This window comes from Cyprinus carpio, chromosome A24 (assembly GCF_018340385.1).
Source record: "Cyprinus carpio isolate SPL01 chromosome A24, ASM1834038v1, whole genome shotgun sequence".
NCBI lineage: Eukaryota > Metazoa > Chordata > Actinopteri > Cypriniformes > Cyprinidae > Cyprinus > Cyprinus carpio.
This window is the reverse complement of record NC_056595.1, coordinates 12,245,432-12,272,469: the sequence shown is the minus strand read 5'-3', so window position 1 is coordinate 12,272,469 and position 27,038 is coordinate 12,245,432. Positions and strand designations below refer to the sequence as shown.

Here is a 27,038-nt window from a genome sequence, read left to right as displayed (position 1 = left end):
AGGCAGCTGACGAAGAAGGGGAAAACAGGTGGAGGAAGTTAACTAATAATGACTAACGAGCAAATTAACTAAAGAGCTAAACAAACAGGAACAAAACCACATAAGGATAAACAGGCAGCCGTAACAGAAAAACAAAATACTGGAGTTAATACTCCTAACAATAAGCAACAGCAGTACAAAATAATGCATTAAATAAATAAGGATATAAAATAAATATAAAATCTTTTTATCCACAATACTCACTTGACAAAATGAAAAAAAAAAAAATATATAATATATATATATATATATATATATATATATATATATATATATATATATATATATATATATATATATATGGCTGTACTTAAATTGAATATATATATTGAAATTAGGTTTGATAGTCAATACAAATCTTTTATCAAAAAATATATTTAGCTTAAAATCCAAAGAAATCATACAGCACCAGGCTGTACTTATATTTAATATAAAGGCATATAATGGCACAATTCATAACTGTAATTGAAAATATACTAATCTTACGTCATAAAATCTCTGTTCTACCATATGCATCACAAACTACTTGTTTAAACATTTCTTTATTAGATGCCATAAAGAAGAGGAACTCTTTCCTACCTAGATGATGTGTCTGCTGAGCAGTTGAGCGCTGTGGTCTTGCTCTCTCTCAATATGAAGTGAGTTATATACTGTGTTGGTTGAAGGAGATCCAGTTACAGTGGCTCTCACTCAGAGGTAATGTCATCTGATGCAGTCATTAAAGGCCATGCTAATTTGACATGAGATTTCAGTACTTCAAATGCTTATGGTAAATTACACGTCTGGACAATGGCCTGTGGTTTTATATGTTGTATTACTTCCCAGAACTGGGAAAAAATAAATAAAAAATAATAATAATAATCTTGAAAACAGAAAAAACTGCACTTTCTTGTGGCTTTCCTCGAAGTAGACTAAACTCTTGAAAATATGAATTTTTGGTTCGTCCTTGTTAATATTATTAGACTACAGAACAGATTAAATAGAAAAGAAGGTAAATATAATATGATTTTGTATTTATTTAGATTTTATATATAATATCATATAATAATAATTGTTCATTTTTAATACATATGTAAATATATTCAGGGGATGTGATTCTTCCGTAGTTATAAATACGGATTTCGTATTTTCCTACCTCTGAGGGACGACCCATGTGATTCGCGTAGATCCTAGGTTGTTTTGTTGTTGTTGTTTTATGGGGGGGGGGAATTTTATGGTAGTGCTGTCATAAAATTCACGGTTATGATGTAATTATATAATAGGCAGTGGTGTGTAGTTGTGATTCACTTTTAGTGCTGCGCTTGGTTTGAGCCGCTTTAATTTGCATTTGGGAATGCAACATTCGTCAATAGAAACGTTTATAAATCTGTTGTTGTTCACAAAGAAGTTTCAGTGTCACATAATCCTTCTGAAATCATTCTAATATGCTGATTTGCTGCAAAATAAACAATTATCATCATTATCAAAAACAAAATTGCTGCTTAATATTTTTGTGGAAACAATGATACCGCTCAAACATTTGTATAAGATTTAAAAAAGAGAGAAAAAAGAGATATTAATATTATTCATTCATCATGCATGAAAGTGACAAAAAGTGAGTGAAGACATTTGCAATTATTTCTATTTAATACATGCATTAACAAATTTAATAATAAAAAAATGATAAATGCAAATAAATGCTGTTCATTAAGCTTTATATTTATCAAAAAATCCTGAAAAAGTGCATCATCATTTCCACACAAAATATGAAGCAGCAAAATTGTTTTCAACATTGATAATAATCAGAAATGTTTCTTGAGAGTCAAATAAATTGTAATGGTTTCTAAAAGATCATGTGACACTGAAAACTGGAGTAGTGGGGAAGAAAATCCTACTTTGCATCACAGGAATAACATTACATTTTATAATATATTAAAATTTAAAACTTTTTTTTTTGTATTTGGAATATTTCACTATTTTTTTTTATTTATTTATTTTTTTTTACTTTATTTTTTTTTTTACTTTATTTTGATCAAATAAATTCAGCCTTGATGAGCAGAAGATAGTTATTCCAAAATCATAAATAAGTGTAATGTTTCCAAACTTTTGGCAGGTACTTTAATAATAATAAACATTCTATATACTTTACTATAATATATTATAGTACTTTATTATAATATATTATTATATTGTTGTCATGATTATTAAATGCTCCTTTTTATTTTTTTAGTATTTATTTTAGTATATATTTTTACAATAAAATATATATCTTTTAATGTGCTAAAGTATATATTTTTAATAATGAGTGCTGGGGGCGTGGCTTGTGGGTGTGGGTGTGGCATGGTCAGATTTTCCTTTTTTGTCTCTAACTGATCACATGCCTGTATATTTATTCGCATTCCTTACAAACAGGATGCATCTGTTAATTGTGAAAATCTGAATATTTATTTGGTTAAAACGTATGAGATTGGCTTACATTATAATAAATTGGTTTTATTGATGAGTGATACATAAGCCTGGTTATTGTGTATTTAAAAAGTATTTAGTTTATTAGCATTAATACAGACAGTAAATCTCATTCCTTATTTGTTATGACTAACAAATAAACATTATTAAGTTTTATGAATGGACATTTTATATATAATTAAAATACATAAACCTTAAATATAGGCTTACATTTTATATGTTTAGTTTTTGTAATGTTCCTCACTGCACAAAAAAAAGAATATACATTTTATTTAATTAGTCATTGTTGGTTGTCACATATCCGTGACCTATCCCATGACGACTCTAAAATGAATCTTTGACACTTACAGAAGGGATTCTGACATTGTCAAGGTCACGTTTGAAAATCTCCCCTCAATATTAATCATATTTCTGAGGCTTGTCCTTAAACTGTCCACCCTTTGTCCCTTGAACCTCCTAACACAACCATGCGTGATCTGATAAAGCTCACACTTCAATCTGTCTCTACGGTAAATCCCCTTGATATTTTATCACAAAGCAGTTCTTTGCTACAAGATCAAATCAAGGCTGATGATCACATGGATTATCCAATATTCATTTGGGAAAGGAAAGGCTGGAATTAAAAGTGGGCATACTGTTTATAAAGAAGGATTATTTGATAAAATACATCATTAACTAGGGATTACACCGTATCGTGGGGGATATCAGGAATTATCGTATTCTCACTGTGGATGTGGTGTGTTTGTTTACTACCTGCCTCATATATAGTCATATATTTCAAAATTCATGAATGTTTTGCATAATACACCATAAGCATCGTGTAGGAAACTAATCAACATGAGGATATTGCTCTCAGCAGTTTGTAAAACTCATCTGCAACTTGCATTACATTGATAGTCCATGAAACACTCTCGAGTGGGTAGAAATATTTATAAGGTTTGAGCAAGTGAGTTTTGAGCAGATGTTCCTACTTTATGATTATTTATAAACATAAGAGAGAAAGCTAAATACAGAGGCATACTCATCATGCTCTATTTTTTTTTTTTTTTTACTATGGCAGATAAGGACAAACAGATTGTCCCATATCCATCCATATCTCTTCAAGTCCATTCAAATATTTGTATCTCCTTTATCATTTAAAATGTGAGATTGTGATTGTTATAATAAACAGCACACAACCAATGTCCATCACAGAAGAATTATTTTCCTTTGAAACATAGTTTAAGAGTGCATCTTCAATTATGTTTGATAACATAATACCATACAGAGAATATTGTGCATCCTAAATACACAAGACTAATATTGTATTAATAATTAATACTAATAAACTAATATTTAATATTATGAATTAATTAAAATAATATTCATTCATTTTTTTGTATTAAACAACATTTTAAAATTTTAATGTGGACAAATGATGTATTATATTCCTGTAAAGAGAAAAAAAATACTTTGAATTAGCGTGATTTCCACTGCATTGTAAATTATGTTTGATAACATCCTGTGGTATTTCGTAAAAAATTGCCGAATGAGTTGTCTTGCTAATTCTAAATTCATATATAATATTTTATGTATCCTAAATACACAAACCCAATAAAGTTGTTATTAATATTTAATATTAATAACTAATATTTAATATGATGAACTAATAAATATTAATTCATATTTTTCATGTAAGTATTTAAATATATATATAAAAAAAAAAAAAAGTATATATATACATATCTATATATATATATACCAAATAATGATGCACTATATTCTCTATACACTATATAAATAAAAAAAAAAAATCAGAACTTGTTTGGAAATGATGCACTATATTCTCTATACACTATATAAGTATAAATGAATGAATGAATGAATGAATTTCTTTTTTAATTCTAATTTTATATCTACTATATTATGTAGAAAGAAAGAAAGAAAGAAAGAAAGAAAGAAAGAAAGAAAGAAAGAAAGAAAGAAAGAAAGAAAGAAAGAAAAAGAACGTTGTCCGTTAGTTTTAATGAAAAATCAACCCCTGGTTCCCATAGTGTCCTCTTTTAGAGACTGTGTTTGTACTTAAGAGATAGGTTGCTATTAGCTTAGCTTGTGTGTATCTGTTCAGTTTTGTGGGAACACCTGTCATGAGCATGTGCAAAATCATGACTGAATATTTGCCTTCCCCAAGGTCATATTTCAGTAATTTCCTGACAGTTTAATTACTCTACATAAGCATCCTTACCACAAAGCAAATAAAAAAACAGTGAACACCATAAAAAGGTGGGACGTACCTTTCATAAAGATCCACATGATTGGCACTATCCTAGAAGTCCAATTTTTCAGAAGTCCAATTACAATTAAACATACAATTTTTTTCTGACCATTTCATGGGCTTTAAATATCACTCATGTTCTGATAAATGTTCCCAGTTGTCCTTACTGACCCATAGCAAATTACTAAGTGTCTTTATGGGCCATTTGGACTGCATCTAATGCTTTTCACATAACAATGAAACATGATCATGTACAGATTGTCATGGGCAAGCTCCTCCACATTCCCCAAATGTCTTTGAAGCTACTTTTTAAAAGACTCAAGAACTGAGTATTATCAGCTTTATTTTTATATAATTGTGAATCCTGGCAAAGTAGAGAGCACTCTGTGCAAATCTGTTTGTAGTTTGGCTTTTACATTGACACTGACATCCGAAATGGACAGGTTATTACAGTATGTTAATATTCTGCATGTGCTGTACTTACAGAAATCAACACTATGAATTATTTTATATGTGCAATGAGGTACATGTTAGATTTACCATATATATTGGTATAATGGTATAACTATTGGTATAATTTTGTATAATTTGGTATAATTTGGTAAAACTATTAACTATTAATTTGGTAAAACTATTAACTGTTGATATAATTTGGTAAAACTATTAACTGTTGATAGAGACCTGATTTTGATTTGACCTGATCACAACACTGGTCCTTATAATTAGCTGAGCCATATGCAAAGTGGTTGTAAAACACTGTATAAACACACACCTGTTACCTCATTACATCAGCGTAACTGCCCCTCTGTGTGATTCTAGGCAACCATTCTGCTAACTATATTTTGTGACCTATATGTCTAAATTAATTTATTTACTGGACTGCATTGACTATCAAATTATTAAAGTACTATAAACATTATTATGAACAGTGATATGGAGTTTGGCTGTATTACACTGCTGCTTCTTAAAGTGCTTGTTAGTTCTTTAATGTAAATGCTACACTACTTAAATACTGCCATACTACTGAGAAATGTAGTTAAGTTAGTGTCTCCACTTTTAGTTAGTTACTCCCTGTGACGGTCCCTGCACTTTTATTTTGGGAGCATGGTAATTGGTTGCCCCGCCTATGACTTAGCCTAATGGGCGGGTTCATTGACTGCACCTGTTTTAAAAGAGACTGCTGGATGAGTTAATATGGGGGGACTTGGGTTGGAGGTTGTCTGAGTTTTCTTTGTTTGCTTCATTTCTGGATTATCTTTGGTTTTGTTTTGATTTGCCCCATTTTGCTTTAGGTTTGGGTTGCTTTATACATTTTTTACAACACCGCAACAGTACATTCCACATTCATACAGACACCCTGCATTACACACTGACGAAACTGATGTTTCCTTGAAGTATTCTTTAATGTTTTTATTTTTCCATTTTTTTAATTATTTTCTCATTAGTAAAGTCTTTTCTTTTGAGCACAGCTTTGATTGTGTGTGTCCTTTTTAGCTTCCCCCCAAGTCAGGGGTAGTAACAAATTGGGGGCTCGTCCGGGATGCAAGAAAAAAGGACACAGACAATTTTACAGGGGTCATTTAATGTAAAATTGTGAGATATAAACTCTCAATTCAGAGAAGAAAAGTCTGAATTGTGAGATATAAACTCGCAATTAATTTAAAAAAGGAAAATTGTGACATTATAATACTTCAAGGAAACATCAGTTTTTCGTCAGTGTGTAATGCAGAAAAAGTCTGAATTGTGAATGTACTATAAAAAGTCTGAATTGTGAGATATAAACTCGCAATTGCAAGAAAAAAGTCAGAATTGTGAGATAAAAAGTAACAAATACTTTTTGTTATTTTTATTTGGCCATGCATGCTAATTACATGTGTATTATGTGTTTAGTCTATAGGTATGTGCATAAATGTGTAGTGTTTCTTTACAAAGTGGCATTGCCAACTAATGGCCTGGGATGAATGATACAGTGTCTTTAGTCATTTTTGCAGATCCATGTGAACGGGAATGTTTTAACTACATTGTCGCCTATACGTGAAACTTTTAAAAAACTGAATTATGAGATACAAACTCAGAATTGCAGGAAATAAAAGGCTGAATTGTAACATATAGTCAATTACTTTTATTTTTTATTCTGTGGCAGAAATGGGATTCCATATATTTTTACAAGCACAGGTATAGTAAAGCAATCAGGAGTATTTAGCCTATATATGAACATGCACTTATGAAATAAACTGAAGAGCATGGAACAACAAAAAGTGCATTAAATACAGAGCAATAAATTAAAACTGAGGAAACTGCATCTTATTCTTACTGAGCCAGACTGCTATATAACTTAATAAACCATATGAGCCAGATTATATGGGACAGGAAAGTGAGAACAGAATTTTTTTTTTGTTTTACTTAGCAGAACCTTTTATCCGAAGCATCTTACAAGACAGGAATTATAATAATGATGCATCATAAAAATATATAATAACATTACAAGTCAATTAAATCTGTTCCTACCAGTAAAGTATTGGTCTAATGCACCAATCTGAAAAAGACAAACTACTGGAAGTCATAGATGTGTTGGATGTGCTTTCTCATACATAAATAAGATACCTCACTTCAGGTGACATCACACAAAAGAGATGCTCAGAAGTTATAAACTCTATCATCTAAAATGGATTTCATTGTACTTACAGTATGGCCTCCTCTGGTTGGTATAAACTTTTGTTTAGTGTGCTGGTGCTTATTTTACTATGTAATACTTCTAGTCATATTATATTACATAGCCAATGATCATGCAGATGATGTACTGTACATGTAATGACTGATCTCATCTGAGTATTCAAAATCTAATTCAAATGGTCAGAAAACTCTAAATGCACCAATGTTGTGTGACTATCAGTCTGTTTGGGCTTCAGAAAAAATAAGGTCATATTAGTTCATATTACTATCATCATGATTTCTCTAAAGGTCACATGAAGTTCTGAATGAAAATGTAATCTGGTCTGATTGAGGTTCACCCTGCTGGTGAAACTTCCCTTCTGCACTAATATTTTTATCGGATTTTAGTAATTCAACAAAGACATCCATTGATAGGAAACTAGAAAAAACAATGTTAGTAACTGAGATACCAATATTACAATAGTTGGAATGGTACCCATTCCTAAAATAAATCTGTTTTGAAATTAAATAACACTGATCAACCACAATATTAAAACCTCCTGCCTAATATTGTGCTGCCAAAAAAAGCTCTGATGCTTTGAAGCGTGTACTCCACAAGACCTCTGAACATGTCCTGTAGTATCTGGCACCAGGACATGAGCAGCAGATCCTTTAAATCCTGCAAGTTTCGAGGTGAGGCCTCCATGGATCTGATTTGTTGGTCCAGACATGCTCAAATGGATTGAGATCTGAGGAATTTAAAGGCCAAGGCAAAACCTTGATCTATTTGTCATGTTCAGTTTTGCAGTGTGACAGTGTGCATTATCCTGCTGAAAAAGGTCACTGCCATCAGGGAACACCACTGCCATTAAGGGTTGTACATGGTCTGCAACAGTCTTTTGATAGGTGGTGCCAAAGTGACATCCACATGAAGGCCAGCAGAACATTGTCCAGACATCCGCCTCCATCCTCCATCCACCTGCCTTCTTCCCATAGTGCATCCTGCTGCCATTTCTTTCTCAGATAAACAACACACATGCACCCAGCCATTGACTTGATCTAAAAGAAAAACGTGATTCATCAGACCAGGCAACCTTCTTTCATTGCTTCATGGTCTAGTTCCGACTCTCACATATCCATTGTAGGTGCTTTCAGCAGTGGACAGGGTGGCTACACAGCCCCAAATGCAGCAAACTGTGATGTACTGTGTTCTGACACCTTTCTATCATATCCAGCACTAAGTTTTTTAGGAATTTGATCTATAGTAGCTGTTTTGTATGCTCAGACCAGATGGGCTAGACATCGTTCCCCACATGCACCCTGACGCTGGGACCCAGGTAGTCCTTCCTTGTACCACTTTTCGTAGGTACTAATCGCTGCATACCGAACACCCCACAAGACTTGCTGTATTTTAGATGCTCTGAGCCAGTCATCTAGATATCATAATTTGCCATTATTTGTCAGTGTCATTTAGATATTTACACTTGCCCGTTTTTCCTGCTATCAAAACATGAAATTCAAGAACTGACTTTTAACTTTCCGCCTAATATATCCCATTGCCAGGTGCCATTGTAACAATAAATATAAATGTAATAAATGTTATTTACTTCACATGTCAGTGGTTTTAATATTGTGGCTGATCAATCTACATGTAAGGTATTCCAGTGGTACTAATTGCTGTTATTCCTTTCCACAAAGGTCAGTGCATTATCTGACTGCTGGGTAGGCCTTAATAAAAATGACATGAGAATTTCTTAAGTTTTTACTGAGTTTGCATGGCCATAAACAGTCCGTTTAAGTCCTGCATTTAAGGTGAAAAGTAAAAGTACAGTATGTCTATGATTATATGTGTAATGGGTATCTTTTGTACAGTTATGGACTTGTTTTAGCATTTTTCCATTTCCTGTGTTCTAAATTAATCATTTTAAATTCTATTCATGTTTCCCCCCTAAATTCAACTGCTTGTGCACTCTCAGAAAAAATGTACAAAAGCTGTCACTGGGGCGGTACCTTTTCAAAAAGTAAACTTTTGTACTTTTTAGGTACTTAATTGTACACTTTAGGTACTTATACAATCACCGGCCACTTTATTAGGTACACCTATTCAATTGCTTGGTAACACAAATTGCTAATCAGCCAATCACATAGCAGCAACTCAATGCATTTAGGCATCTAGATGTCGTGAAGACGACTTGCAGAAATTCAAACCGAGCATCAGAATGAGGAAGAAAGGGGATTTAATTGACTTTGAACATGGAATGGTTGTTGGTGTCAGACGGGCTGGTCTGAGTATTTCAAAAACTGCTAATCTACTGGGATTTTCATGCACAACTATCTCTAGAGTTTACAGAGAATGGTCCAAAAAAGAAAAAATATCCAGTGAGCGGCAGTTGTGTGGACGAAAATGCCTTGTTGATGTCAGAGGAGAATGGGCAGACTGGTTAGAGATGATAGAAAGGCAACAGTAACTGATGCGTCTCTATTTCTGCTGCGACATTCAGATGGTAGGGTCAGAATTTGGTGTAAAGAACATGAAATCCCTCCTGCCTTGTCTCAATGGTTCAGGCTGGTGGTGGTGGTGTAATGGTGTGGGGGATATTTTCTTGGCACACTTTGGGCCCCTAAGTACCAATTGAGCATCGTTTAAACACCACAGCCTACCTGAGTATTGTTACTGACCATGTCCATCCCTGAATGAGTACAGTGTACCCATCTTCTGATGGCTACTTCCAGCAGGATAATGCACCATGTCACAAAGCTCAGATCATCTCAGACTGGTTTCTTGAACATATCAATGAGTTCACTTTACTCAGATGGCCTCCACAGTCACCAGATCTCAATCCAATAGAGCAGCTTTGGGTTTGGAGGAACGGGAGATTCGCATCATGGATGTACAGCTGACAAATCTGCAGCAACTGCGTGATGCTATCATGTCAATATGGACCAAAATCTCTGAGTAATGTTTCCAACACCTTGTTGAATCTATGCTATGAAGAATTAAGGCAGTTCTGAAGGCAAAAGGGGGTCCAACCCGATACTAGCAAGGTGTACCTAATAAAGTGGCCAGTGAGTGTATGTATCTTTAAGGTATCAATATGGACACTTTAGGTACAAAGGTGTGCCTCTCTGAAAACGTGAGAACATTTATTTTTAAAGTTGCATGAGAATGTTCCTTTCTCTTGTCACTTCCATTAAGCCTTTTGGATAATTAAGTATACTCTTCACTATATGCTATGAAATAATGTCCTGGAAGTGTATTTCATAAAAGCATACACAAGAACATTTTAAAATATATTGATTTTAAATATAATTTATTATGCAGTTAATCCAATTGTACTTTTTTAAAGTACACTAAATAATTTAAATGATAAAAAGTTTTCAGTGTTTTAAAAGGTATTGATTTACATTTTACATGTGCTTTTAATATAATGTTCTTTATTTTATTTATATACTTGATATTAAAAAGTATCATTACCAAAGTTTTCCTCAAATTCATAAAAATACACTTTTAATGAAGCATAATATATATATATATAATTTTACTTTTAAATTACATTATTATTATTAAATTATATTGTATTTCAAATACATCCATACACATCAGTAATTAACTCTTAAATAAATGTCAAGCAATAAGTCAAGGATATATGTGTGCTTTGGTATTTTGCTGTTTTGCAAGGGCTCAGTAAAATCTACAGGATTAGCGTTGTGTGAACCGTTTTTCATTGTCTTTCAGCTGCATCTCTTAAGCTCTCTGTGCGTGACAACTAGCAGTTTAAGGAGGATATTCCATTATGTCGGCCGGCACCTTTGAGCTCTAAGTCCCCTTAATTATTTGTAAGTCTGTACTTACTGATGTAGCTGCAAAAATGCAATTGAGAAAAGCTCAGACAGGTTAAGCGCATTACAGATACATGCACGAGTGATCATTTTAATATACTGATGCATATTTTCCCAATGAATTGAATCCAATAAAGCAGAATCAATTCGAGCATAGGTCACGTTTTCTCACTGAGAGAGTTTGTTCACTTGTCTTGCACCCCTTCCACTCGCTTTAATCTTATTTTCACGCCACCATCTGTCTCCTTTGCTCTATCCCAGGCCACTTACTGAGAAAAAGCAACCAACAGCGAGACTTTTAGTAGTGTTAGAAGCCACACTTGATGCTCTGCCTTATTTGGCATGAAAGGTCTGAATGGACCAGCTCGAGATGTATCGCTCTCAAGTGCGCCGAATAATGAAAGGCATCTTCCTCCCGTACCGAACCACTCACGGAGGTCAATACTAGAGGTCACAAGTGCAGCAAAGCCTTTCAGGCTTCATAATAAGGAGTGTGTACAGTTTCATGACATGGATTGCAGTTGGATAGAAAACACACCACGGGCTTTCTGTACACCTCACTGATTGAAGCTGACTATTTTTATCTGCCTTTCTACAGGAAAATCATGCAGCTGTGCAATCTTCTGTATGGCCAGTGTGCTGAGGAGCAAGTTTGAACTGAAATCATGGAGGAATGGGAATGAAATTTTGTTAAACAAGGTCGGACCTTTGTATAGGCGATACAGAAAGTTGTCTATGCAAGAGCTTTTATCTTATAATCTACACTGGAAGTGCAGCAGTTTGTTATGACAGTTGTTGTTAATTGGTTAAAACTGAACTACAAATGAATTTGTTCTGTAAATATCTTTATTTTTTAGAAAGTAAAGATTGAAATAATAATGAGAGAAACCCCTTATGCTCTCCAAGGCTGTATTTATTTGATCAAAAATACAGTTAAAATGCTAATATTGTGAAATATAATTGTAATTAAAAATAACTGTTTTCTATTGAAACATTTTAAAATGTAATTTAAAACAGAGAGTTAGAAAAGAATAGAATGTTCAAAAGAACAGCATTTATTTGAAGCAGAAATCTTTTGTAACATTATGAATGTACAGTATTTTCTGTCACTTTTGACCAATTTAATGCATCCTTGCTGAGACATTCATTTTATTGAAAAAAAAAAAAAAAAATTCAATGGTAGTGTATGTACAGAAGACTGTAGAACAGTAGTGTATGTACAGAATAATTATTTATTGTTTTCCCTTAAAAATGTTGCAGTTGTTCAATGAATCTTTTTTATGTCATGCCAGTTTGGTGGGCTAATTTGCATGATCTTGCCTTTGCAAACCCACAGGCAGGCCCTAGTATTAACCTTTAAGCAATGAATAATAAAATCAACTGAATGGGTTTGTGTTTCCAGATGGTAAGCGTACAGCTAATAGCTAATGAGCACATCTCCACCTTGTGGACATATTTTGACAGGCAAGATTTAATGAGAGTAGAAGAGCCTGAGGTTTAAAAAGAAGAACATTTGACATTCAGAATAACATAGGATTTAAAATATATTTATGTGGTCCCATGAAGCACTTCTGTGCATAAAATGCCCTATTTGCATTTCAAACACACCCTAGATCAAAAATAAGTACAGTTTCTCAGTGCTGACTCAGTGTGGACATTGTGAGTTTGTTCCATCTGTGCACTCTTTGAAATTACTGCATGAGCTCATAAAAACACTGGTTGGCTCCTTTAACATCTGCATAAAAGATGACAAGCAACAACAACAACAAAAAAAACAGACTAACTTCTCAAACAACAGTCCTGACACATTTCAGAACAGCTTTTGGCAAAATAAAAACCAAAGATGAATTTTTTGAAGGTAACTGGCTCTGGTAAAAATCCAAAAATAAGCCAACATAACACGACCTTCATAGTTTAAAAGATCAAGATTAAAACAAAACACTGACACAAATCTGAAAAGAGCTTCCATATGCAGTGGGTATAGAAAATAATCAGCCCCCTTTAAAATAATCACATTTTGTTTTTTTGAAGCTTGAAATGATGACGGACACAGTTTTTTTGCTTTATCCAGCTGTATTTACTCTTATAACATCCAAGTGAAATATATAACACTAACATGTCAGAAAAAAATAAATAAAAACTCATCTGAGTTGGAAAAAGGATCACCCCCTTGTGTTTTTGTTAAACCACCTTTTGCTTTAACCTGTTAACCTGCACTCACAGCTGAAAATGACCTACCTAATTTAAAGGGGTCATTTGATGCAATTTCAAGTTTTCCTTTCTCTTTGGAGTGTTACAAGCTGTTTGTGAATAGATAAGATCCCTAAAGTTGCAGACTAAAGTCCAGTGGGTGTCAAAAGTATTCACATTCATTTACTCAAGTAGAAGTATAGATACTAGGGTTTAAAAAGACTTTTGTAGAAGTTGAAGTATCAACTCAAGCTTTTTACTCAAGTAAAAGTGTAAAAGTACTGGTTTCAAAACTACTTAAAGTATAAAAGTAAAAGTAATGTAAGGGAAAAAAAAATGCATTAAGAACAAAAGCTTAGGCCACGCGCACAGGGGCCTATTGTGCACTACCCCACCTCCTCAAAAAAACATTTTTTCTAAAGGCGATAGGCCATTATGACTATAATGTTATATTTAAAATATTCATGTTGAAAAAAAATTTGGGATGCACTAGATTACCTGTTTCAGCCGCATATATGCCCATTGAAAATGAACGCACTTTAGTACAATGCAAATACATTAAAGAACTAGAGATATGATGACTAGTTGCCTATAAGTATTGTAATGGTGCAAAAAGAGGCATGTCATCAATAACCTTTAATGGAATGTATTTAATGTACATCCAAGCTTAGCTGCAGGAATCTGCGAGGGCAATGAACAAGAAAATTGGTGTACCAAGGGCAGGCTTAGTAACAATTACCCTTGTATGGTTGTCTATTTACAAATAAACATTAGTGATGTAAAAAGAATGATTAATCCAAGTGATTAATCAAAAATAAAAATGAAAAATAATTCATAATCCTAATACCTTCTTGATCGATAGCTTCCTGTATTCGCTACATGGTTAGAGATTTGGACTTGTAACCAGAAGGTTGCAGGTTCGAGTCTCGGTGCTGGCAGGAGTTGTAGGTGGGAGGGAGTGAATGAACAGCGCCTCTCTTCCACCCTCAATACCCATAGCTGAAGTGCCCTTGAGCAAGGTACTGAACCCCCAGTTGCTCCCCGGGCGCTGGATATAGCTGCCCACTGCTCCGGGTATGTGTTCACGGTGTGTTCACTTCTCACTGCTGTGGTTTGTGCACTTGGATGGGTTAAATGCAGAGCACCAATTCCGAGTATGGGTTACCATACTTGCAAATGTCACGACTTTCACATTGTCAATCGCGTTGTAAATCGCAAACGCTAATTTATTCAAACGTCTAGTTACCGGACTACCTACAGTAGCTTAATTTGCGGAGGATGAAGAGAAAGCACCCATTTGATAAATGAGCCAGTAGTTGAGAAATAATAACTTTTAAGTAGGGTCCGGTGCCATTTCGATACTTTTAAAATGGTACCGGTGCCTGAAACGATACTTAAAAAAAAAAACCACAAAAAAAAACTGGATTAACAATAAAGAACATTACAAATATTTAAAATAAAATCCATAGCTTTCACCTTGGATGCTCTCATTTGCCAAGTTGTGCTTCCCTTACTCTAAGGCTAATAAATGTATTTCACAATCTGGGTCATTATTTAATACAAAAGCACACATAATGTTTCTACTGTATCTCTGTCAATCACTCTGATATTTAGTTAAAAATGAGTGGTGTCTGTCACTGTCTTTAAGCAGTTCTGTGAATGACTGTATGGTCATTCTTTATAAAGTAGCAACAATGTCGTTTGTAAAGTACAGTACTGTGCAAAAGTCTTAGGCACATTAGTATTTCACCCCAAAAAGGGGTTTAAAGGCGATTATTTATATATTTTGCTGTAGTGTGTCATTAGGAAAAATCAGTTTGCCATTAATTTTAATAATAATCTAGTGCGATTTTGAATGTACAAGCAGTCTGACAACGGCAAAATGAATGTTTGGAAATGTAAACTGATTTTCTACTGAACACACTACAGCAAAATATATAAATAACTGTCCGAACACAATTCTTTGGGGTGAAAAAACACTAACGTGCCTAAGGACTTTTACACAGTAGTTTATGTATAAAGTACGTATGATTTAATTCAGTATATTTAAATAAGTACAATTGAAGTATGCGTTCGTTTATGTGTTAAGGGCTAGATTGTCGCTGGAGGAAACAGCTGTGGTGTGATGAGCGGTGACAAGCGAAAACTTTACAGAAACCGACTGCTCCCACGTGACCTTTTGTAAACTGTATTTATGACAAAGAACTGCACAGATACAGATATTCTAACAATCTATCGATAAACACACACCTTGTGTCCTCTGTTTCTGTTTAAGTGCGCTCGCGCTGCTCCACCGCCGTCTGTGGATTGAAGAGCGCGCTGAAGACGGAGAGTAGACCGGTCTCCGGCCGCCTTTTTCATATGAAATTAAGGGGACTGACTCTGAGGCGATCGCGAATTTGAGTATACAGTTTATGGAGCTAAATGATATAGCCCCTATAAAAAAAGCCTAGCGACGCCCATGCTTCTTGTGTAGGCCTACATTTCGCGGAGAACCAGGACAAACATTTCAATCGATCTCTCAGGCATTTAAGAGGCAAACCGAAATCTGCGTCCTTATTCGGTTCGGTGCATACCGGTTCCATACCCCAACCCTACTTTTAAGAAATATCTTAAACTGGCTATGCCCTTACTGGAGTGTGATGTGATCTGTGTCATGTGCAGGTGCGATGGATCGCATACAAACCAATAGGGTGTCGGAATGGTATATGTTTATACTTCTCATCCAACCACCATCAATTTCACTTCATCCGGATGGCGCGCGATTTATCTGGATAGGTGTGTTTTTTTTTTTTTGGAATGATGACAAGCCGGAATGAAAACCAGCCGAAATGAGTAACGAACCTATTTTTAAGGAGTAGAAAGTACAGATAATTGCGTGAAAATGTAAGGAGTAGAAGTAAAAAGTCGGCTGAAAAATTAATTACTTAAGTAAAGTATAGATACCCAAAATTTCTACTTAAGTAATGTAACGAAGTATTTGTACTTCGTTACTTGAATGTTCATCTAAAGTCTCAAAACTAAAGAGATATTCTTTATAAAAGCTAAGACTTATCCACACCCTTCTAAAACGCCTCGTTTAAACACGCCCCCACGTTTACATCACGATGTCGGAAGATTTGCATAACGCCGCCCAAATGTTCATGCAAAGAAAGAAGGCGTAACTTTGCTTCTCGCTGTAGTATTGTTGCTGCTGACATGTTGTGGAGATGCTGTGTGTTTCGTTGTGAAAGTGAAAATACTTTGCCTGGCCTTCCAAAAGAAGACACGACTAGAAATCAGTGGTTAAGTTGTATTTACAACACTGTTCCAGAACAGTTCAACCCAAATATTTAGATGTGTGCAGCGCATTTTATGGAGGACTGTTTCCTGATCCCGGGAGAGTAGACTACAATGCCGGCTGTTCTGACCCACAGTCTGTAAGTGCTTTTACATATGTAAAGGATTTGCCACTGATGATTAAAACGTAAGTTTTGAGATGTAGAGTAACTCTTGCTGTTTGTCATTTCTCTGATCACAAATGCAGACATGGTTTAATGTTTGCATGACGCGATGCAACGCAACGCATAAAAAGACAGTATAAGTCATTATAATCCGTAATTATGTCCCCACTGGATGCAACAAATGGCTTGTTTGTAAAGCAACAGGTCTAGGTGAAAAATAGTTCCTGGGGAAAAAAGTTCCTGGTACAATTGTTCCGGGTAATTTTGGTAGAAACGCGGCAATAGAGGAGAAACAATAATCTACAATATGTGGAAAATAATGTGTTTTTTGAACCTTAAACCACATAAACACATTTAATTACACCAAATACTCAAAATAATGTTCTTTTTAGCAACATCATATGACCCCTTTAAAATTGTAACTGTTGCTGACTTCAGTGTGCTACACACACAATTTGGAAAGAGGACCCTTTGGGCTTTACTATCCATCATCCAGAGTGGATAATGCTCAAAAAGATAAAAAGTTACAGACACTGAAGTGCCTTGAATTATTTTTTTTTTTCATATACAAATACATGAAATCAGTCCTGAAACAATCCAGAAAAGTAATTGGTTGAAAGTCACATGTCTCATGACTTTATATTTCAAATCTGAAGATACCATGAAAAATGAGATTCCTGCAACCATTTTTCTGAGACTATGTCTAGTCCTATCTACTCATTCCGCACGTCATACGTCAATATGTTATTTCTACGTCATTGCACACGCGCAGTCCTTTCAGTTTCGTAGTTCAATCCGATCAAGTGTTTACATGCACTCTCAATCGTATTAGAAGAGGAATAAACCACCGCCTTCAATCTAATCAAAATTTTATTCCAATCAAGCTCAATTGGATCGATTAAGCTGTTTAAATGAAGGCTTTTCAGTCCGATTGAGCCGTCAATTCTATTACAAACAGATTATTTGGTTGCATGTTAACATAGCCTCTGTTTCTGTTTTTATTTTTTTCTCTCTGGCATGTTAGTGCTATATCTTTCACTTGGATGTTATAAGTTGCACTGAATAAATACAGTTGGATAAAACAAAAACTGTGTCCTTCTTCATTTCAGGCTGCAAAGCAACAAAATGTGATTATTTTAAAAGGGGATGATTCTTTTCTGTACCCACTGTAAATAAAGCTGATCATGCGTCCTTTATACATTATAAATAATGTACGTGTTTATATTTTAGAGATATTTATAGCCTCTCACAAGTCGCACAGACCGGCATTGTGGGCATGTGTTATTACTCCTTTTATCATATAAATAATAAGTAATAATGAGTATGGAAGAAAAAAACTTGACAAGAGATTAGTTTGATTGGCTAGGCCTTAAACAGAACATGTTTCTATGCTCAATAAGCTTTTTTTCAAAGTTAAGGATGGTACTAATCTCATAGCGAGCAGCTTCCCACATGCAGAGCCAAGGCAGAGGTTACGCGCAACGTCCTGGCATAGAATTATTATCCAACCCTGGACGAACAAGCCTTATAAAATAAAAAAGTTTAAGAAGAATAATTTTTACTGTATTTGTATGTGCACAGTGCTATACAAGGAAGGTTGAAGGCTTTGACCCGCGTGTGTGTATGTTCTTCCTAGCGTGGGATGTAGCACCATGGGAGAAGACATGCCACCGAGCTGACCTTGCAGTAAAGCATGCAATAATTTATTCATTGCTTATCGTACTGGTTTTGCACATGCTGATGCAATGGAAATGTGTTTTTCACCTCACTTTCTGCCAATTTAATAGGTTCCCTCTGAATTGTTCTTTGACCTATTGTGAGACCTATTGATTCCATCTTCATTCTTGCTTGAGAACACCCAGATTGCGATCTTAATTTGCAATCTAATCTATTGGTTTTCAGTGGCTTTTCCTCCCATTGAGATTAAGCGAAAACTGCCTCTCCCCTTTAGTGCATACGCCTGCCCACCCTCGTTATAACATAAAAAGTCACCTTTAGATCAAATTATTAAACTGCAGTATCTCCCAGAGCCATTAAAATGCCCCTTATCTGAGAGTGCCCAGCTGGCAATGTCAGATAAATGGCACACCATGAATCTTCTATAACTTACAAAAACAATAACAATCAACTGAGTTGTGGACAGCAAAGTTAAACAGAGCATATTCACAGAATAAAGAAAATCATATGTACATTATATTAAATAATAATGTAAAAATATAGTAACACACACAAAAACACAGTTACATTTTAAACAATAATAAAAATAAAAAATTTTAAAACAGCATTTATATCAAAATACAGTTTTATTTTCAACATTAATAAAAATAACAAATTTTATATTAGAATGATTTCTGAAGGATCACGTGACTATGAAGACAGGATTAATGGCTGCTGGAAATTCAGCTTTGCAATCACAGGTAGAAATTACCTTTTAAAATATATTCATATAGAAAATTTTAATAATATTTCGTAATACTAAATTTTTTTACTGTATATTGCTTAAAGGGTAAGTTCACCCCAAAAATGAAAATAAGCTCATAAATTACTCAGCCTCAAGTATTCCTAGGTGTATATGACTTTCTTCTTTCAGACGAAAAGAAAAAAATTGTCTTCGATCTTTCAAGCTGTTTAATGCTACTTAGCAGGTTTTGCAGTGCATCAGTCCAAAAGAAGTTAAATAAAAAGCACCCATCCTTAATAAAAGTGTCTCACACAGCTCTGGGGGGGTGAACAAAGTCCTCCTGTAGCGAATCAATGCGTTTTTGTAAGAAAAATATTTAAATATAAATATTTAAAACGTAATAATCAATTTAATCTATCTTGCACTCACTGTTATACACGGAAGCAGCTCCGGGCGGATGATGTATGAGGTGGCTTTGCGCATATACTGCTCAGAAGTGATGAACGCGGAAGCGCAGGGGAGAGATCAAAACAAAACAAAGGATTTCAATATAAGCCAAGAATAATCTTTGCTTCCTTTGCTCCTGTTAACAAACGTTGGTTTTCACGAGACTCACCAGCACATGCGCAGCACTGACCTCATATGTCATCCTTCCGGAGCTGCTTCCGTGTACAACTGTTGGCGCAAGCTACATTAAAGTGATTATTACTTTTAGAATATGGATATTTTTCTTATAAAAATGTATTGATTCACTACAGGAGGCCTTTGTTCACCCCCCAGAGCTGTATGAGACATTTTTTTTATAATTTTATTTCACTTGAATTTTATTTGGACTGATAACTTATGGACTACCCGCTGAGTCATTTTTGGGTGAAAGACAGTTTTTAAAACCTTTAATCTAAATGAAGAGTCATTAAGGATGACTTGCATAGTAGTTATGGACTAATTTTCATTTTTGGGTGAACTAAACCTTTAAATAAATGCAGATTAAGTGAGCATAAGTGACTTCTTTTAAAAACATTAAAAAATATATATATTCCAGTGTCAGGATCACCGGTCACTTGCATGTCACCTCTGCACACTACATCTCCCACAATCCTCCTTGGCCAGCACCTGCACTCAATCCACAATTAGAACACCTGTATGTCTTTACCCTCATCAACTGCTCTATACAAGTCAACACCACACACACTAACATAGTCTGGTCTTGTCTAGATCTAGGACTTCATGGACTTTTATGTTTTACTTACCTGAGGTTACGTACCAGTGTTATTCTTCCAGTCTCCATTCATCAGTGTCCCTTCCTCCATGGATCTTCATGTCCTCCTGATCTTCTAATATCTATCTGCGAAGATAAGAGACATTGTTCATTTACATTTTACAGTTGATTTAAAGGAGATTGTGATGTGACTCACCTTTCTGGACTGTCTATGCCATTCTTCATCTGTTTCAGTTACTATTGTATATATTTACCCAACAAATAAACTGATTCATTCACCTTTACTCATCTGTGTCTTTGAGTCTGTATTTTGTGACATCCAGACTTTTGACCACAAATGTAATTAATCAAGTCAAGTCTGCTTTGTCAATTTCTTGCACATGTACAGTACATACATACAGTACAGAGAATTTAAATTACGTCACTCTCAGTCCCTTGGTGCATACAGATAACACTAACAGTAGAACATTAAATACAGATAATATATAAAGTACAAATATTTATTCACAATATTGTGAACAATGACATGAATTAAATTCATGAAAAATATCTCAGTATTGCACTGCATTTTCTAAGAGTAAAATAATTGGACATTGGACACCTTCCCATAATGCTAAAATGCTTTTGACTTGAAAATCTCACACCATATGCTATGATATTTCCTGCTTGATTTCAATTTTTTTTACTGATAGTGTTGAACTAACATAGTTAATAAAATATATTAGATGAATTAACTATTTATTTTGTGTTTTACAGAAGTTACTGTACGTTAGCAATTAAAATCTCAGGTTATGTATATAACCATGGTTCCCTAAAAGGAACGAGACGCTGCGTCGGAATGCATTGGGAATGGGAATGTGGCATTGGGAATGACCACATTCAGAAGCATATGTGGATTCAGTCCAGTTGAGAAGCGAGACATCATGAGCGGGGTGATGTGAGCAACCAGGAAGCTTAAAAGTTTACCCAGCACAGCGCATGCTAGCTTCTGATAGGATGAAGTACAGTAAGTGCCTACAGGGATGCAGGGAGTATGGCAGAGAGAAGCAGCATCTCATTCCCTTTAGGGAATCATGGTTACATATGTAATCTGAGATGTCCCCCCTCCGGGAACTCGAGCTACGTCAGAAAACTTTGGGAAAGAGAATGCACACTTCAACACAATAAGAAATTCAATCCTGGGGTAGAAGCCAGGTCCAGATTATAGAACTGAAGCCCTTCTTAGTTGGCCAGATTTAGCTTCTCTTGTGTTAGCCTCTGGGAAGGGCCTTGAGAGGCTTGCAGCACAAAACCATAACCAAGCTCAGGGAAAACCTCAAGCACAACAAACATCATGAGAACATACCCAGGCCTCAGGTAAAGGATAACCATGCTCGCGGCAAACTTCAGGCACAAGGAAGAAACCGAGAGTGCCTGAAGATACCCTAACCTCTTGAGTGAGCATATAGCGTGAAGGAAGACAGTTTTCAAGGTGAGGAACATATCTGGAATCTCCTCAATGGGTTCAAAGGGGGCAAAAGCCCTTTCAGAACCACTGCCATGCCCCATGATGGCACCTTTGTGCATTGTGCTGGCCTCAGCCTCAAAGTGCCTGGAGGAAACAAGTAATGAGTGGTCTTCTTCCCAATAACTTACCACCCAGAGGGTGGGGTAAGCAGCTATGGCTGCCACGTACACCTTCAAGTATAGGGAGATAATCCTGCGGAGAAATGCTCCTGCAGAAACTCCAGAACTGTACCAATGGGCAGTTCACTGGGTCTTACAGTCGCTGTTTGCACCAACAAGTAAAAAGTTTCCCCTTCAGGGCGTACTGTTTCCTCATGGTGGGAGCTCTGGACTGGAGTATGGTCTCAAAAACCTCAGCTGAGAGACCAGATGCTAAGAGCTGTGCCCTCTCAGGGGCCACGCCCACAGCTTCCATAACTCTGTTCAGGGGTGAAGGATGGAGCCACCTGCCTGAGAGAGGAGGTTCCTCTTGATCGCAATCTCCAAGGGAGAGCCATCGAGAATGGACAAAAGGTGCTAATAGCAGAAGACGCTTTCTCTAGAACTCCCAGGAGCAGAGCGATCGTGGGAAAAGCATACTGATGAATCCTCGGCCATGTCTGCACCATGGCATCCAGCCCAAGCAGAGCTGGACACATGAGGGTCCTAGAGCTGATCTAGAGCTAGAGCTGACAGTGTGTCATTTCCTGCAAGGCAAATAGGTCCTCTTCTGCTTGGCTAAACTCCTTCCAGACGAGCTCCACCACCTCGGAATGGAGCCTCCATTGTATAGTGGGCTCGAACGCAGACCCCCCTGCCAGATGATGTAGGAGACCACCAATGTGTTGTCTGTGTGGACAAACACATGAAGGCCCCTCAGGTCTGGAAGGAAATGTATTTCTTTCTTTCTTTATGTCCCCTAAGGGCAATTGATTTTATACCAAGACCAGCACACAAAAAGATAATTTACAATACATAAAAATTACATTAAAAATTACATTAAAAATTTCTAAATAAATAAATAAATAAAATACACAGGACAACACAAGACCAAACAACTACCTGCTTCCACCTACTCCCCACCTGCCCAAATTTAGCAAAGAGATAGAAGTAGGAACAAATTATTGTTTGTACCTGTTACTTCTAACAGAAGGAAATCTTAACCTGAGGGTAAAAACTGAAACTCAGAGTAGAGAGGATGGGAAGTAACTGTTAAGATAGACTGGGCTTTTCTAACTACCTATCGATTATATAGTTTGGTAGGATGACTCTGCTGAACTCCTAAAATCTTACTACTAGTGTTAACTATTTAGTGTTAAAGGGTTAGTTCACCCAAATATTAAAATTATGTCATTAATGACTCACCCTCATGTCGTTCCAAACCCGTAAGACCTGCCATCTTCGGAACACAGATATTTTAGATTTAGCCGAGAGCTGATCCATTGAGAAGTACGGTATACTGTCCACTCCAGGGTAAAAAAAACCATCAAAGTAGTCCATGTGACTCAGAGGGTCCGATAGATTTTTTTGAAGCATCGAAAATACATTTTGGTCCAAAAATGCAAAAACTATGGCGTTGTCTTCTCTTTTCTGTCTGTTACGCAACACTGCAGTGTAGATATCCGGTAACAACGAATCGTACCTTAACCTGTTTCTTGAACCAGTTCACCAAATCGAACTGAATCGTGACCTTCTCCAATACATTAATCCACAAATGATTTAAGCTGTTAACTTTTTTAATGTGGCTGACACATCTGAATTCAAACCAATATCCCGGAGTAATCCATTTACTCGAACAGTACACTGACTGAACTGCTGTGAAGAGAGAACTGAAGACGAACACCGAGCCGAGCCAGATAACGAACGGTTGCAGAACCGGTTGCATAGGTTTTTGGATCACTAGTAGTGATGGGAAGTTCGGTTCTTTTCCACGAACCGGTTCTTTTATTATTCTTTTATTACCTTTCTGGACGTGGACAGTATACCGTACATACATTCTCAATGGAGGGACTGAAATCTAAAATATCTTAAACTGTGTTCTGAAGATGAACGGAGGTCTTACGGGTTTGGAACGACATGAGGGTGAGTCATCAATGACATAATTTTAATATTTGGGAAAAAAAACCCTAAAAAACAATACCATCTCCTCCACAACAATAACACACACACAACAATAAAACAAACAAAATTTAAAAAAAAACCAAAAAAAAAGATTTGTAAAACAGAATCGTCAAGGATCTATCAACGTTAAATTTGGACAGTTTCCATAGACATTACAGACGTTGCTGGCCCCTTTTACAAATCTTCTCCACGTTTACATTACAATTCAGCTTGTTATCAATTACACATCCCAAATACTTATATGATTCCACAACCTCAACCTCCTGATCTTTAAAAGTTGTTCTCTTTATATCACTTTGATTACGCCTAAAATAAACAATAATCACTTCATTATTTAACAAAACAATTAAAAAAATTCAACCAACAAAAAAAACATGGCCAGCATCTCCAGGCAATTTATGTGTGACATGGTGGCCTTCCCACAGACCCTGGGCAGAGTGGCCACCTCTTCCCAGCCCATTAAGGAGGTGTCCATCGTTAGCATTACACGACGACAAGAAGCCCCCAGCCTGTCCTTGAGACAAGAACCAAGGTTTCCTCCACATGTCTAAGGCACGTAAGCATCTCCGCGTGACCTTGATCATGCGAAGCGGGTTGCCCCTCTGGGAAAAACCCTTGGTCCTGAGCCTTCACTGCAAAGGTCTCATGTACAGCATGCAAAAAGGTCATGTTGGATGCAACTGCCTTCAGACCTAACAGTCACTGAAACTGTTTGACAGTGAGTGACTGACCTTCTCTCACTCTCTTTACAGCTGTGAGAATCGATTCGATACAAGCAGGAGAGAGATGGGCCTGCATCGCCATTGAAACTCACACCACGCCAAGATAACTGGTCCACTGTGCTGGAGAAAGCACACTTTTCTTGGGATTCAGCCTCAACCCTAGCTCTTTCAAATGGGTGAGGATGACATCTCAATGCAAAATCACCTGCTGCTGAGATTGTGCTACAGGGATCTATGAGCAGGGATTATTCCAAAACCTCGACACCTCAGTGTGGAGGTCAGGAAAAAACGGAAGGCCCTGGCATGGAGGTTGTGATCTAACTTGCAGGAATTGTTCATCTAATTTACTCCTTTGATGAACATCCTGCTTCTCAGCTGGTCAATCGATTTTCAACTTGGCTACAGCATGAGTGACAACCTCCACAAGGTCCTCATACGCGAGGGACTGCGGCGGCAAGTCCTCGGTCTCCTCAATATCGACACTCATCTCATCAACCTCCTCGGAGGAAGAGAGATGGAGCGCCTGGAAAACAGAGGACGTAAAGAACGTGTGAATCCTCACACGTGAGATAATGAGGGAGGAACACACAATCTATAGCACTGCCCACTCGCTGATATACTATTGTTTTTATACTTTGACATGATTGCTGTCTTACTAATAAAGATATACCATAGACTGTAAAAAACATGGATGTAGTGTCCGTGATGTCACCCTTAGGTTTCCGAAGAGCGTTTATGAAGCCTAAAGTAGGCGGAGCCGACCGTCGCCATCTTGGCAGCGTGTCACTCCCAGATAATCGAAAATGGTCAAAAAGGTGGGAGCTGGTTGCCTATCTCGATGGTGGTGACAGTAGTGGCATTCCACTTGTCACTCAAGTGGCCACGCCCTTAATTATAAAAAAATTTAAATCTAAAAGTTATATTAAAAAATTCACCCCTCTCACAGTTGTCATGAAGAGCAAAATTAGCTATGTAGATCAAAATAATTTTTTGAACCAGGCTGTCAACATGTTTTTTTCTCCTGAAATATAATTTTAACATGGGGAGTCTATGGGATTAACTCCCTTTTGTAGCCAGCCTCTAGTGGCCAGCTGATGAATTACAGTTTAAGTCACTTCCATGTTGGTGTCATGAGAGAGAGTGGGAGGTTGCTGCTTGAGATATACTGACTGACCGAATGCTTGTGCAACACACATACACCTACCACAACACACTTACTGAAGAGCAGAAGCTAATATGCGCTGTGCCGGGTGCACTTTTAAGCTTCCTTGTTGGTCACGTCACGTCACATAACTTTCTTTTGTACCAATAGCACTTACACTTAAAAAGAGCCACAGTCAAGTTTTTTCATTCAATACCATACATGCTGTCATTTGTCATTTATGACAGCAAAAAAAAAATTGCCCATCATCTGTTAAAATAAAACATACGGTAACAACTATATCTTAACTATATCTTCTAAAACTACATCTATATACTATAAAATACTATACTATAATAACTATATCTTCACTGACAACTGATTGTTTTCATGACTTTAATGAAGCCAGTCTATTGCATGCAGAATTGAACACCAAAATAAACATTTGATTAAACATTCAGGGACACACACTCTGTGTAATTAAACTGTATTAGGTTAATTACCTCTCCCTCGACAGTCTAATTAAGTAGACGTAGCTTGACATCCCTTCAGGTGTGGGTTACACAATTAGGTGTACTCTTACAATTGTGGCAAGTACACAGAGAGGAGAGTCGCAAAGACTATGATTCCTGAAACTGACCTCGGGGGAAATTTTCCAGAAACGTCCCCCTGTCACTGGACGTCCTCGAAGAGGTGCTCACTGCAGGCAATTTCTAATAATGCCACCCTTTTATCACAGCTGTCCATAACTTGATTGACTGATGTGAAGGTTATTTTATAGTGAACTAACTGTCAGTAAACTAACTGTTTTGGTGTGTGTGTGTCTTTTCGTCATTATGACCACTCATGGTGTTCAAATCGAGCTTGTAGTTCTAGTGCACATTTGATTTTCATCTCAGTCCCATTACACAAGTGGGGGAAGTATGAAGCACTAGATCCAGGATGCGCATGTGACTGTTGGGTCATCTGACACTGTTGCAACTGGAGGATAAGATCAAACAGGCCACAGGCTATTAATAACTTAAAGCAATATAATCATACAAACACACCTAATAAATATTTTGAAATAATAATAAAATTAAACTT

At 36.2% G+C, this 27,038-nt stretch overlaps 1 protein-coding gene across 4 annotated transcripts in view; it reads right to left on the bottom strand.

Moving 5' to 3' along the window:
• LOC109051059 (transient receptor potential cation channel subfamily A member 1-like) overlaps positions 1-27,038 on the bottom strand; it is a 69,677-nt gene that overhangs the window by 26,038 nt on the left and 16,601 nt on the right. For 2 of the 4 annotated variants that reach the window (XM_042714209.1, XM_042714211.1), the window contains one exon: positions 20,515-20,609. The gene's annotated coding sequence lies outside the window, so the exon portion shown is untranslated. Of the gene's footprint in view, positions 1-618; positions 731-20,514; positions 20,610-27,038 lie in introns of those variants that run through there. The other 2 variants (XM_042714210.1, XM_042714212.1) reach the window with 2 other exon arrangements.